The following is a 15,791-nucleotide window of genomic DNA, read 5'->3' on the forward strand; positions in this document are numbered from 1 at the left end:
TCATTCTCTCAAATAAATAAATAACTAAATAAATAAAACAAAGAGCTGGACATGGTGGCACATGCCTTTAATTCCAGCACTCAGGAGGCAGAAGTAAGTGGATCACTGTGAGTTCAAGGCCACCATGAGACAACATAGTAATTTCTAGATCAGTCTGGGCTAGAGACACACCCTATCTCAAAAAACAAAGCAATATACTACTGAATGGTGACTGGGTCATTAAAGAAATCAAGAAGGAAGTTACAACATTTCTAGAATCAAATGAAAATGAAAACACAACATTCCAAAACCATTACACAATTAAGGCAGACCTAGGAGGGAAATTTATAGCTTTAAGGAACTATATTAAGAAATTAGAGAGGTTACAAATGACCTAATGCTGCATCATAAAGCCTTGGAAAAAAAAGAACAAGCCAAATCAAAAATCAGTAGATGAAAGCCAGGCATGGTGGTGCACGCCTTTAATCCCAGCATGCGGGAGGCAGAGGTAGGAGGATTGCTGTGAGTTCGAGGCCACCCTGAGACTACATGGTGAATTCCAGGTTCGCCTGGGCTAGCGGGAGACCCTACCTCAAAAAACAAAACAAATCAGTAGATGAGCCGGACATGGTGACACACACCTTTCATCTGAGCATTCAGGAGGCAGAGGTTGGAGGATCGCCTTGAATTCGAGGCCACCCCGAGGCTCCATAGTGAATTCCAGGTCAGCCTGGGCTAGAGTGAGACCCTACCTTGAAAAAAAAAATGAAAAAATAACACAGAAATTAGTAGTCTTCCTATATACCAGTAACAAACATGGTGAGGATGAAATCAGAAAAGCTGCCATTCACAATTATCTCAAGATAAATAAGTAAATAGGCAGAGGGGACAGTCTGGATAGAAAGTGGACAAAGCTTACCTTTAAAATCATGGACTATGGCCAGTAAATTCCCAGGCCCAGAAATGCCACCCACAGTGAGCTGTTGGCCAGGGATACTCATGAGGTCCCCAAAACAATGCAGGCCATTGCCAAAACACTTGATTACCTGCCAAATCTAAAAGATAAGACTCGATTGCTGAAGACATCGGTGACTGCAGTCACAGGACATCAGAATATTATGCTGAAACCAAAAGGGAAACTAGCCCCCATGTGGCTAATCCTCATAGTAATGGAAAGTCCTATGGGAGCGGCTGGAGGAAAATAGTCACCAACAGCATGAATAAGCAGTAGACTGCAGACTATGAAATCAACCAGCTGGACAAGAAGTACACACTTGTGCAATAGTGACACACAGCCTCTGTGGGTAACCACATGCCAGCAGCTGTAATCTCTCTTTAAAACCCTCAATCTCTCAAGTCCATGTGCTAGCAGCTTTAATTTCTCTTTAAAAGCCTCAGTTTCTATTAAGTCCACATGCCTATGGCTCTACTCCAGTTTTCCCCCCCAAACCTCAATTTCTCTTAAACAAACCTTATAAACTATGCAGTGTTTCCACATGGGGAGTATGTTTCCTAAACCCCACGATTTGTGATTTCCCCTCAATAAACTTAATAATTCATAATCTATCCATCTGAGTCTGCTTTATCAATTCTTTGTTAAAGGTAGGTCAGAACCCACAACTTGGGTGCATAAGTTCTGGGATATCCCTCCTGAATCCTAAAATACTGTATCAATACTGCTAACCTGACAGCCAGCCCCAGGTTGATGGTGACAAACATGGTGATCAATCAAAGCCTATCAAAACAAAAATCCAGAGGCTACAGAGAACTCACCACTAAATCAGACTGCCAACAGGTCTGCTATGGCTCAGGAAGCATTGCAGAAGAGGGGGTTGAAAGATTGTAAGAGCCACAGAGTGGGTAGGAATAAATATCTAGAGGCCCAATCCCCAGCTACCCATGGGGGCTGACAGGTCTTCATGATCCTTTGGTGAATACCATAACTGTACTAATATAAAATAAAGTACCTTGGAATAAACCTAACTAAAGAAGTGAAAGATATTTACAAAGACAACTTTAAAACACTCAAGAGAGAAATTACAGAAGATACTAGGAAATGAAAAGGTATCCCATGTTCATGGTTTGGAAAAATTAATATTGTGAAGTCTTTCTTAACAAAAACAATCTACAGATTTAATGCAACTCCATCAACTTCATTTGGAAGCACAAAAAAACTTTCAAAGACCAAAGCAACTCTGAGCAACAAAAATAAGGCTGGTGGTATCACCATACCTGATTTTAAGCTATATTACAGAGCCATAGTAACAAAAACAGCATGGTGCTGGCACAAAAACAGATAGGTAGATGAATGGAACAGAATAGAGGGCCTAGATGTAAATTCAGGCAACTACAGTCATTTGAGTTTTGAAAAAATGCCAAACCTATTTATTGGAAAATAAAAAATAAAAAAAATAAGGAGAGATGGCTTAGTGGTTAAGGCATTTGTCTGCAAAGCCAAAGAATCCTGGTTCAACTCTCCAGGATCCATGTAAGCCAGATGTACAATGGAGTGCATGCATCTAGAGTTCGTTTGCAGTGGCTGGAGGCCCTGGTGTGCTCATTCTCTCTCTCTCTCTCTCTCTCTCTTTTTTTTTTTTTTTGTTTTGTTTTTTCGAGGTAGGGTTTCACTCTAGCCCAGGCTGACCTGGAATTCACTATGGAGTCTCAGGGTGGCCTCAAACTCATGGCGATCCTCCTACCTCTGCCTCCCGAGTGCTGGGATTAAAGGTGTGCGCCACCACGCCCGGCTTTCTCTCTCTCTCTTAACTAACTAACTACTAAATAAATAAATAAATAAATAAATAAATAAATAAATAAATAAAATAAAAAAGACAGACTCTTTAATTAATGGTGCTGGGAAAACTGGATATCTATATATAGAAGGATGAAAATAGATCCTTATCTCTCTCCATGCATAAGAATCAAGTCCAAATGGGTCAAAAATATTAACAACAGACGTGAAACTCTGAAACTACTAGAGAAAAATGTAGGGGAAATACTTCCATATATAGGCATAGGTAAGGACTTTCTCAGTAGAACCCCAGTCTCTCAGGAATAACTCCACTAATCAACCACTGGGACCTCATGAATTTAAAAAGCTTTTGCACAGCAAATGATATTGTGACTCAAGCAAAGGGGCAACCTACAGAATGGGAGAAAATCTTTGCCAACTATACATCTGACAGGTAATTAATATCCAGGATATATGAATAACTCAAAGAACTAAATAATAAGTCAAACAATGTAATAAAAAAAAAACGGGCTATGGCTGGGTATGGTGGCACTCACCTTTAATCCCAGCACTCAGGAGGGAGAGGTAGGAGGCTGGCTGTGAGTTTGAGGCCACCCTGAGACTACATAGTGAATTCCAGGTCAGCCTGGGCTAGAGTGAGACCCTACCTCGAAAAAAAATCATGGGGGGGGGGGGAAAGGAGGGCATTACCATGGGATATTTTTTATAATCATGGAAAATGTTAATAAAAATTGAGGGAAAAAACCCTAGCCATGCTGGGTGTGGTGGCACACACCTTTAACCCCAGAAGAGGTAAGAAGATTGCTGAGAGGTTCAAGGCCATCCTGAGACTACATAGTGAATTCCAGGTTAGCCTGAGCCAGAGTGAGACCCTACCTTGAAATACCAAAATAATAATAATAACAACAAAATAAAGCCAGGCATGGTGGCACACATCTTTAATCCCAGCATTTGGGAGGCAGAGGTAGGAGGATTGCCGTGAGTTCGAGGCCACCCTGAGACTCCATAGTGACTTCCAGGTCAGCCTGGGCTAGAGTGAGACCCTACCTTGAAAAACCAAAATATTAATAATAATAACAAAATAATTTAAAAAATCCCTATGGCTGGAGAGGTCAGAGCCCTAAGAGGGAAGCTACTACTGTTGTTAGGTTAAATGGATATATTGTGCCCCTCAAAGTGACCTCTAAATATTTATGTCTATGCCTTTGGTCATAGAAGCATCTTTTTGCAGTGGGCATCACCTACTGGGGAGACTCAAAACAGCAAAGTACTGAGAAATCAATGACTGTTGCGTATTCAGAGCTGAATGAGACATTTCTATCATGTCCTCCAGGGCTCCCAGAACACTCTGGAAGAGGGGAGCAGGAAGAATCCAAGAGGGGCTGGAGAGATGGCTTAGCAGTTAAGGCACTTGCCTATGAAGCCAAAGGACCCAGGTTCAACTCTCCAGATCCTATGTAAGCCAGATGCACAAAGGTGAGGCAAGTGCAAGGTCACACATGCCCACGGGAAGTCCAGGTGCCTAAGTGTTAAATGCATCTGGAGTTCGTTTGCAGTGACAAGAGTCCCTGGCGCATCCATATTCATTATCTATGTTTTGTAAATAAATAAATAAATGCATTTAAAAAATCGCAGTAAAGAGAAGTCGGGTGTGGTGGCACACCTTTTAATCCCAGCACTTGGGAAGCAGAGATAGCAGGATCACCATGAGTTCGAGGCAATTCTGTGTCTACAGAGTGAATTCCAGGTCAGCCTGGACTAGAGCAAGACCTTACCTTGAAAAAAGAAAAAAAAAAAGAGAGAGAGAAAGAGGGTGGGGGGGGGGAGGGAATTTGGGCAAAAGTACCCTGTGGGGATGAATTGCTATACCCAGAAGCCACAGAATGTTAAAAGAAAATTTCAGTGCTAGGGGTGAGATACTTTTCAGTGAGTTGTTGGTCAGGGAGGCACATGATGTCCCCAAAACATTATAGGCTATTGTCAAGGCTCTTGGTTTACCACCAGAACTAACTGGTAAGACCCTATTGCTGAAGACACCACATGCTTGTGTTGCAGGTCACTGAGAAATCAAGCTGGAGCTGAGCTGGAAGCCTCCTCCCAGGACCAGAGTTTGAAAAGCGTTAACTTTAAGTGGGAGGGTTGTAGTCACAGAAGTGAGATCTGCTGTACTTCCAGATCAGCAGGGCTAATGAATATTTCCCTGGGCCAAATGTGGGCCACATAGAAGGCAAAATTTTGAGGGTTTTTTCCCCTAACTTTAGTTTTTTTAGACAAACTACTCAAGCAAATCTGCAATTCCCCCAGGGGTTACTTTCATCCTACTCAAATGGGCTGTCTAGAGGCACGGAGGGACCTGGTGGCCTAAAGCTACAGCGATGCACAAAGGAATCCCAGGATCACAGTTTGTTACAGGCCACTACTTGAATATGTCAGGCATACTCAAGAGGATGATGGAGCTCTCCAAAGACCCTTTAAAAGGCCTCCTTGAGGAAAAAAATAGAGTCAGCTTTTACCATCTGTCAGAGACACTGTTGCCTTTCCAAAGAACTGCCCTATTCCCTCAGCTGTCCTGCCTCCTCCTACTTTTACACAAACAGATCAAATAGCAGCTAGCTAGTGTAGGGTGGGGTTGGGGGTGGGGTGGTAAGTCCAAGAGAAAGCTGAGGGCAGGCAGCCACCAGCCTTGGGCCCTAGCTGGCAGAGAAGGGAGAACAGTCTTTGACTGCTATCTTAGAATGATGCTTTGCATATTTGATTAGCATTTTGGACTGGAAACATTCTAATTACTAAATCAAAAATTGTCTTCTTTCATTTCAAGTGAATATTAAATAATTATTATCAAAGAATGAACCAAAAAGTAAAGTAGGATCTTCCTAATTTTCCATTCAGGAACAAAGAATTACCTAGCCTCTCCCTCCCACACACATACTGGTTAAAAAATAAAAAAAAACTTTTTTTCCACCTCACTCCAACCCAGGCTGACCTGGAATTCACTATGTAGACTCAGGGTGGTCTTGAACTCAGGGCAATCCTCTTACCTTTGTTTCCCGACTGCTGGGATTAAAGGCATGCCCCACCATGCCTGGCTTAAAAAAAAAAAAAAATTTAAAAATGGTAAGAGCCAAAAAATAAAGTTGTATTTTGGTCATGTTTCATGAATTTCCAATGAACCGTAAATTCCATACCTGAATTCCATTCCTATATATTTTACTTATTTTTGGAATAAAAATGACTTTATGAGTTTTGTTTATTTATTTTGGTATGCTGCATTTCCTGTAAGTCTTTTAAGAAGTTATTTTTCCTTCTCTATGAATTGCAATTCTGAGTGCAGGAGTGTCTTTTCTATGGTGCTGATTGACAGGCACAGTTCAACTAGGGTTCCTATTTTCAGAGGTCAGCATACACGAGCTGGAAGTGTGACAATAATGTGGTTGCTAATGATTGCTGCTACCTCCAGTTACATCTAGACTGTAGATGAGACCATGATGGTGTCCAAGGTTATAGATCAGAAGTCTGGGGCTGGAGAGATGGCTTAGTGGTTAAGTGATTGCCTGTGAAGCCTAAGGACTCAGGTTCGAGGCCCAATTCTCCAGGACCCACATTAGCCAGATGCACAAGGGGGTGCACGCGTCTGGAGTTAGAGTTCGTTTGCAGTGGCTGGAGGCCCTGGCACCCCCGTTCTCTCTCTATCTGCCTCTGTTTCTCTCTGTCACTCTCAAATAAATAAATAAATAAATAATTTAAAAAAGAAGTCTGACCCTTTGAGCCTATATGCAGTTGTTTTTAGAGTGAGACCTCCTTTCCTCTCCTGCTGGCTCCAAATCCTTTCCTAGCTTTAAGTGAATCCTCTAGCACGACAGAAAGCTGAGGAGGGAGTTCCGTCATATAATCTTCTAAGTGGTAACATAAAACCTTTCACAACACTTTTCTGGACCTTTGGCCAAACTCATCAAATACTTTCATGTCTCAAACCTCATTCTTCAGGGGCCACTTGTCTAATGTTGATGGCAATGTCCCTGATGCCTTTCCTAAAGAAAGGTGTCTTAGGTAAGAAGGAGGGATGCTTTCTAAATAACTTCTTCCATCACCAAAGAAAAATAACAAAAGGGGATTATTTTCTTTTTGAGGCAGGGGCTCACTCTAGAATTCACTATGTAGTCTCAGGCCTCAAACTCACATTGATCCTCCTACCTCTGCTTCCTGAGTGCTGGGATTAAAGGAGTGTACCACCACATCCAGCTGAAAGGGGATTTTGAGTTACTGTTTGATTGAAGAAGATATAAGATCATTCAGAACAGCAGGATAGGGTGAAGAAACAACCACGTGTCAGCCTCAGGTGGCCAGTAGGGAAAATAGCTTTCCCTTATTAATAGAATGGCATATTTTACTTTTTGAATTTCTTCAATTCTTAGAGACATCAGTTAATTATATTACATTAATATATCATGCAAACACTCTAGTGACCAAGGTTCCAGTTCTGAGAGCAGTAATAGTTTCTTTACCTATCTTTGCATGTTACATTGTGTATCTAAAAGTATTCTAAGCCTCAGTTCACTGATCTGTACAAGGAGACCAGGGAACAACACCTACTCCAAGAGTTTAGCTCCACAAAACCTAGACCATATTTGTGAAGAGTGGTTTTGTAAGCTATATAAATCATTAGGTATTATCTGCACAGTCTTTGTATTAGCACATACATGTTCTTCCAGTTACATAGTAAGCACCATTAGGGCAGAGAGAGATTTCCTGTTCTTGTCCTGTCCCCATAATGTGGTCCCAACACACAGCAGGTATTTGCAAATGTAAACTGAGAAATGTGATCTCCCAAAGACGGGAATAGTAGAATGTCTCCATGTCCTTGTTGGAGTTGGTGTCTTAGGCTCAAGGACCAGCTCATAGAAAACAAAGAAAAACCAAAGGAAATACTGGAAGTGGAACAAGACAAAAGGTTCAAAGGAAGTAAATTGTAAGCCTCAAGAAACTTTTCTTATGCTCATGCCTGTAGGAGAGGAAGTTATTCAGTAGAGACCAGAACACTATTAATGTGCAGCAGGCACAGCCTCCCATGGCAAGGCACCAGGATTAAACAAGGACTTCTTTCACAAAGTGTTCAGAGGCAGACAAGCTCTCGGTATTCAAATGCTACCTTTTCACTTTTCTTTTAACTTCCCCCATGGCTCAGGGCAAATTCATGAATTAGTTTTTTTTTTTCAATTAAGTTTGCCTAATATCTATACTTTATTATTTTTGTCCCACAGAATCCCAGTATTTTCCACAATCACAGTAATTTTAAAACATTTACATATAATAAATATTTCCTGAGGATACTGAAAAAAAGACAGCAAAAATCACAAGTAAGAGCCCGTGTGGTAGTACATACTTTCATTATGAGGACTTGGGAGGCAGAGGTAGGAGGATCGCTGTGAGTTCAAGGACATCCTGAGATGACATAGTGAATTCCAGGTCAGCCTGGGCTAAAGTGAGACCCTAACTCAAAAAACCAAATAAATAAAATAAAATAAATTGTGAATTGTAATGCTGAAATTGTATACATGTTATATTCTTCCAAGAATGTAGGCGTTACAGCTTAATAATTATCTGGCAATGACAGAGTGGGCACACTGGCAGGAAGGTTTTTTAAGTTGCTCATGGGAGGGATGGGCAGAGATTTGAAATGTCCAATTTCTGGGCACCACTGGTTGGTCCACACAGATCTGGAGAGTCCTACTAATAAAGAAATGATCAGGTTGTCCGAAGCAAATTCGGGGGCCTGAGAAACAGTTCATCTCAGAATTTTCTGGTAGGACTATGTCTCCCCCTGGAGGGCGAATGGAACACATGCTCTTTTAGGCTTCTTCAAAGTTCAGTAGTTCTTTTGTTCATTCATCGACTCATTGACTAATTGTTTTCCCCTTTATTTTTGTTTATTTATGAGAGAGAGAGAGGGCGGGGAGGAGAATGAGAATGGGTGCGCCAGGGCCTCCAGCCACTGCAAACGATCTCCAGACGCGTGCGCCCCCTTGTGCATCTGGCTAACGTGAGTCCTGGGGAATCGAGCCTTGAACCGGGGTCCTCAGGCTTCACAGGCAAGCGCTTAACCGCTAAGCCATCTCTCCCGCCCACTAATTGGTTTTTTGAATAATTCATTCTTTCACCTTTGCATTCATTCAACAAATACGAATTAAATTCAATTATGTTGACTGCTAACTATGATAGATGCTGAAACTACAGCCAAGAGCAAGATAATTATAATTTTCTCTGGAGGGATCATGTTTAAGTCTAAAAAACAATATTAAGAAAAATCAACAGAATGCCTAAATAATCACAATAATGATGAGCTCTATATAGGGAAGGTGTAACTGACTAAATAACTGTGCTCTTCCCTAATCCATAGCCCCTAAAATGGTGATATTAGGAAATGGGTCCTTTTGAAAGTGATTACTCATGAAAGCAATTAGTGTCCTTATAAAAGAGATCCTAAGGCAGGTCCTTTCTTCTGTCATGTAGGATTACAGGATAAGAAGTGGGCCTCACCACACGTGAGTTAGCACCTTCATCTTGAGCTTCCAGTCTTTCAGAATTGTGAACATAACTTTGTTATTTATCAACCATTGAGCATATGGTGTTTTGTTACACCATTCCGAATAGGATAGGAAAGGAATGGTGGAAGACATTATGACTATTCAACAAAAGACATTATTCAGGCTGGAAGGTCAAGAAGACTTCCTTAAGCACAGAGAAAATGGTTTAAAACCAATACAGAAGCAGGGCATGGTGGCACATGCCTTTAATCCCAGTACTCGGGAGGCAGAGGTAGGAGGATCACCATGAGTTTGAGGCCACCCTGAGACTCCATAGTGAATTCCAGGTTAGCTTGGACTAGAGAGAGACCCTACCTCAACAAAACAGAACAGAACAGAAGAAAGCAAAACATATTGAAGATGCTGAGAAGGTTCAGGGACTAGTCGTGAAGTAAATGTAAGAGAATATGCAAAGAATGACAGTCAAAGAGCTTAGGAAACTGAGGGAAAGACAGAGACCAGAATGGAAAGGAGATTAAGACACAAAATTGAAGCCAAAAGGGTAGACTCCACATCAGGTAAGGCCTTTGGGAACAATGTTAGGGATTCTGAGCTGTATTCCCCCCCCCAAAAAAAAATAAATAAATAGGAGCATGCGGCCAGGTTTTAAAAAAGCAAACCATCTCATCCATGTTTTTAAAGGATGGCTTTGACTTTGTGCAGAAGAGTGGCTTTCAGAGGCAGGAAGGCAAGGGTCAAAGACATGGGAACAGCAGTCCAAGAGATCTAGGCAAAGATGGGGGTGTGAACTAAGTGTTGGCCATAGAAAGGCAGTGTGGTGGTTTGATTCAGGTGTCCTCCATAAACTTCTGTGTTCTAAATGCTAGCTCCCCGGTTGATGGAGATTTGGGAATTAGCACCTCCTGGAGACAGTGTATTGTTGGGAGCAGGCTTATGGGTGTTATAGCCAGCTTCCTCTTGCCAGTGTTTGGCACACTCTCCTGTTGCTGTTGTTTATCTGATGTTGGCCAGGGGGTGATGTCCATCCTCTGCTCATGCCATTGTTTCTCTTGTCAGCATGGAGCTTCTCCTCGAATCTTCAAGCCAAAATAAACCCTTTTTCCCCCACAAGCTGCTCTTGGTCAGGTGTTTTCTGCCAGAAATGCCAACCTGACTACAACAGGCAGAGTGTAGGTGAACTTGAGACATTTTGAAATAAGAATTTGTAGAACTTGGTGATGATTACAACTGGAGATGAAGTGTATAGAATGACTCCTCCGTTTTTAAAATTTTTTTTGTTTATTTTTATTTATTTATTTGAGAGTGACAGAGAGAGAAAGAGAGAGAGAGAGAGAGAGAGAGAGAGAGAGAGAGAGAGAGAGAATGGTGTGCCAGGGCCTCCAGCCACTGCAAATGAACTCCACATGTGTGTGCCCCCTTGTGAATCTGGCTAACATGGGTCCTGGGAAATCAAGCCTTGAACGGGGTCCTTAGGCTTCACAGGCAAGTGCTTAACCACTAAGCCATCTCTCCAGCCCAACTCCTCCATTTTTGCTATGAGCTCTCTGATAGATTACAAAGTTAGCAGTAGGAAAAGAAATAGGCATGTGGCTGGGCATGGTGGCACACTCCTTGAATCCCAGCACTCAGGAGGCTGAGGTAGGGGGATCACTGTGGGTTTGAGGCCAGCCTGAGATTACATAGTGAATTCCAGGTCAGCCTGTGCTACAGTGAGACCCTACCTCGAAAGAAAGAAAGAAGGAAGGAAGGAAAGAAAGAAAGAAAGGAAGAAAGAAAGAAAGAAAGAGGGAAAGGAGGGAGGGAAGGAAAGAAAGAGAAAGGAAGAAAGAGGCACCTGTTGGAAGAGTCTGATCCACGGTCAATCCAGCAAATATTTATTGAGGCTCCTACTCTGTTAGGCATACTTTTGGCAATAGACACTGAAAATTAAAAAGTGAAGATAATATAATGTCTATCCTCAAGAAACTTGGACGATTGAGGATAAACGGCCTCTAATGGATTATTTCAAAATAATGTAGTTGTACAGAAATGAACACTGTCCAGTAGAAGCCCAGGGAAGGCGCCTAGTACCAGCTAGGAAGTCAGTGAAGACTTTATTTTTTTAAATTTTTTATTTTTGGTTTTTCGAGGTAGGGTCTCACTCTAGCCCAGGCTGACCTGGAATTCACTATGGAGTCTCAGGGTGGCCTCGAACTCACGGCAATCCTCCTCCCTCTGCCTCCCGAGTGCTAGGATTAAAGGCGTGCACCACCACACCCAGCAAGAAGACTTTATTTTGAAGTAGGGTCTCCCTCTAGTCCAAGCTGACCTGGAATTCACTCTGTAGTTTCAGGCTGGCCTTGAACTCACAACAATCCTCTTACTTCTGCCTCCTGAGTGCTGTGATTAAAGATGTGCAACACCATGCCCACCTTAAAAAATATTAATTTGAGAGAGAGAGAGAGAGACAGAGAGACAGAATGAATATGGGCATACCAGGACCTTTTGCCAGTGCAAATGAACTTCAGATGCATGTGCCACTTTGTGCACCTGGCTTTATGTGGGTACTGGGAAATCGAACCTTGGTCCTTTGGCTTTGCAGACAACTGCCTTAACTTCTGAGCCATCTTTCTAGCCCTCAAAGACGACTTATTATTTTATTTATTTATTTATTTTTTGTTTTTCAAGATAGGGTCCCACTCTAGCCCAGGCCAACATGGAATTCACTTTTTCGTCTCAGGGTGGCCTCGAACTCATGGTGATCCTCCTTCCTCTGCCTCCTGAGTGCAACACCATGCCTTCTCTGAGCTGGGTGTGGTGGTGCATGTCTTTAGTTCCAGCACTTGGAAGGTAGATGTAGGAGGACACTACAGCCTGACACTACAGAGTGGATTCCAGGTCAGCCTGGGCTAGAGTGAGAGCCTACCTTGGAAAACCAAAAAATAAAAATAAATATATATATATAATTTGAGAGAGAAAGGCACTGTTCTAGGTGCTGTACTTAAGGTGGTTTAAAAAAAAAAAAAAGCCCCTGCCCTATGGGACCTTACTCTGAAGCTAGGACTGGAAAACAGTAAACTAATTAGCTGGGCATGGTGGCACACACCTTTAATCCCAGCATTCAGGAGGCAGAGGTAGGAGGATCGCTGTGAGTTTGAGGCCACCCTGAGACTACATAGTGAATTCCAGGCCAACTTGGGCTAGAGTGGGACCCTATCTTGAAAAACATGAAAACAACAACAACAACAAAAAAAAAATGAAAAACAATAAAACAGTAAGGAAAACTATTATAACAGAATTGAGAGGTGAAATGGAGAATAAAAAAATGAAAGGATTAGAGACTTCCAGATTGAAAGAGATCCTTGGGCTGGACAGATTGCTCAGTAGTTAAAGGTACTTGCTTGTAAAGCCTGAAAGCCTGGATTTGACTCCCCAGTATCCACATAAAGTCAGGTGCACTAAGCTGTGCATGAGTCTGGAGTTTGTTTGCAGTGGCAGGAGGCTCTGATGCACTCATAATTACTGTTTTTCAAATAAACAAATAAACATTTAAACTTTTTAAAATTAGTTTTTAAATTTTTATTTTTAAAAATTTATTTATTTGACAGAGAAAGAAGGAGGGAGGGAGAGAGAAAGGGGGGGGGGAGAGAATGGCTGTGCCAGGGCTCCAGCCACTGCAAATGAACTCCAGACGTGCTCCCCCTTGTGTATCTGGCTAACATTAACATGGGTCCTGGGGAATTGCGCCTCGAACCAGGGTCCTTAGGCTTCACAAGCAAGTGCTTATCGGCTAAGCCATCTCTCCAGCCCAACCTCTCATTTTTATTTTGGAGAGAGAGAATTGGCATGCCATGGCCTCAGCCACTGCAATGGAATGCCAGATGCTTGCGCCACCTATTGGGCCTGTGCAACCTTGCACTTGCCTCACCTTTGTTGCATCTGGCTAAGGTGGGATCTGGAAAGTACAACATGGATCCTTAGGCTTTGCAGGCAAGCCCCTTAACTGCTAAGCCATCTTTCCAGCCCCAAATAAACATATTTATATGCAAAGGGACCCTTGTTCCAGAGAACACACAAGAAAGCAGGCATTGTATCTGTAAACTGTGAGCATATGGTTGGTCATAGAAGATGGGTCATTTTTTACAGAACACTTGTTAAAACAAGGGCTTAGGTTTCTGGGTGAACAAGTTGAGGAATGGGCTCTTCTCACTCTGCCTAAGATCTAGCCCCTTTTCTATACTCTGAAGATAGACAGCATTTTGGAGACTAGTGTCATCCCAATTTGTGTAGTGGGACAGAAAGAGTGCACACTTGGAGTGGCTGAAGAACCGCAGTAGACAGTGTGCCTTACTAGTGTTTGAGGCATCACCAGAGAAATAAAGGGAAAAGGTAGACACAACTCTTTTGTTGCTTTGATTTTCTTTTTTTTTTTTTTAATTTTTTTTGTTTCTTTTTATTTATTTGAAAGCAATGGACAGAGAGAGAGAGAGGGAGGGAGAGAGAATGGGTGAGCCAGGGCCTCCAGCTACTGCAAATGAATTCCAGACATGTGTGCCCCTTTGTGCATATAGCTAACATGGGTCTTGGGGAATTGAGCCTTGAACCAGGTTCTTAGGCTTCACAGGCAAGTGCTTAACCACTAAGCCATCTCTCCAGCCCTGTTTTGTTTTTCAAGGTAGGGTCTCACTCCAGCTCAGGCTGGCCTGGAATTCACTCTGTAGTCTCAGAATGGCCTTGAACTCATGGTTATCCTCCTACCTCTGCCTCCTGAGTGCTGGGATTAAAGGTGTGTGCCACCACTCCCAGCTTTTTTTTTTTTTTTTTTTTTTAGGTAGGATCTTGCTGTAGCCCATCCTGATCTGGAATTAGTCTTGAGGCTGGCCTCAAGCTCACAGTGATCCTCCTACCTCAGCCTCCTGAGTTCTGGGATTGAAGATGTGTACTGAGAAAGAGAGAGAGGGAGGGAGGAAGAGAGAGAGAGAGACTATGAGGGCACCAGGGCCTCTAGCCACTGCAAACGAATTCCAGACACATGTGCCACTGTGCATCTGGCTTTATGAGGGTATTGGGGAATCGAACTTGGGTATCAGGCTTTATAGGAAAGTGCCTTTAAGTCATCAGGCTTTATAGGCAAGTACCTTTAACTGCTGAGCCATCTCTCTAGCATACAGATTTTAAGAAGACACTTGCTTATGAAGCCTGCTGGCCTGGGTTCAATTCTCCAATACCCATGAAAAGCCAGATACACAAAGGGGTGCATGTGTCTGGAGTTAGTCTGCAGTAGCAAGAGGTCCTGGTACATATCTCCCTCTTTGTTCACAAATACATAAAAAAGAAATTTCAAGACTTGTACTTAGTGAACCACTTCCTCCAGCAATGATCTACCTTCTTCCCAAACAGCACCACCAGCTGGGGATAATGAGTTCAAACACATGAGCCTATGGTGGACGTTTCATATTCAAACCACAATAATAACAATCTAGGGTTGGATAGATGACTTAGCAGCTAAGTAATGTGCCTGAAAAGCCTAAATTCCCCAGTACCCACCTAATGCCAGATGCACAAAGTGGTGCATTGTTTGCAATGGCTGGAGGCCCTGGTGTACCAGTTCTCCCTCTCCGTCTCCTCTCTCTGCTTGCAAATAAATAAATAAAAACTATTTTTAATCCATTAAGCTGAGTTTCAATGATTTTTGCTACCAGATATATTTCTTCTGAAACTGAAGTCCTGCTGAGAAGGGCCACAAGGCAGTACAGCTTCACAAGTTACATTTGGGGTATACTGTCTTGGATTTTGGACCAAAATGTAGTAGCCAGCTGTACCTTAGCATTCTCCTAGACTTGAGCCTAGGAAGCTTCTTTATCAGATTGACAAAAGTACACCAGCTGTAAGCATACCAGATACAGGGGAATGGAGGATCTACTTAGAACTCCAATTTTGGTGAGAATGTGAGATTTAGGACTAGGCATACCTGATGGAGAACTGTATCTGCAGCATGGGGTGTCCTTGCCCTGTGGGCTAGTAAGAGTGAGCTGAAGGAGCAGAACAGCTAAGGTGACTCTCAGAGGGTATGACAGGGAGCAGAAGAGCATACACTCAACCCATCATGATCAGTTCCTCTGTATTTCTCTAGTAGGATGGCTGGGGTTCTGATCCAGGCCTTTAGCCTGGAAAAGGGCTTACACAAGGCCCTGGCACTCAAGGCCCCAGCCTTGTAACTCATCCAGCTGTTGCAGGCTGTGCCTTGCCTTCTGCACATGTCCACCATGTTTTACTGAGGTCAGAACTCTTTTTCCTTTTTCTAATTTTCACACAGAATTTGTGAAATTATCTGATTTTAAGTCCAACACAGCAATGCCACCTCCCTATATTTTCTTTCTTTCTTTTTTCTTCAAGGTAGGGTCCCACTCTAGCCCAGGCTGACCTGGGATTCACTATGTAGTCTCAGGCTGGCCTTGAACTCATGGCGATCCTCCTACCTCTTCCTTCCAAGTACTGGGATTAAAGGTGTGCACCACTATGACCAGCTCATCCTCTCT

The sequence above is a fragment of the Jaculus jaculus genome, chromosome 6 (assembly GCF_020740685.1).
Source record: "Jaculus jaculus isolate mJacJac1 chromosome 6, mJacJac1.mat.Y.cur, whole genome shotgun sequence".
In the NCBI taxonomy this organism is placed as follows: Eukaryota; Metazoa; Chordata; class Mammalia; order Rodentia; family Dipodidae; genus Jaculus; species Jaculus jaculus.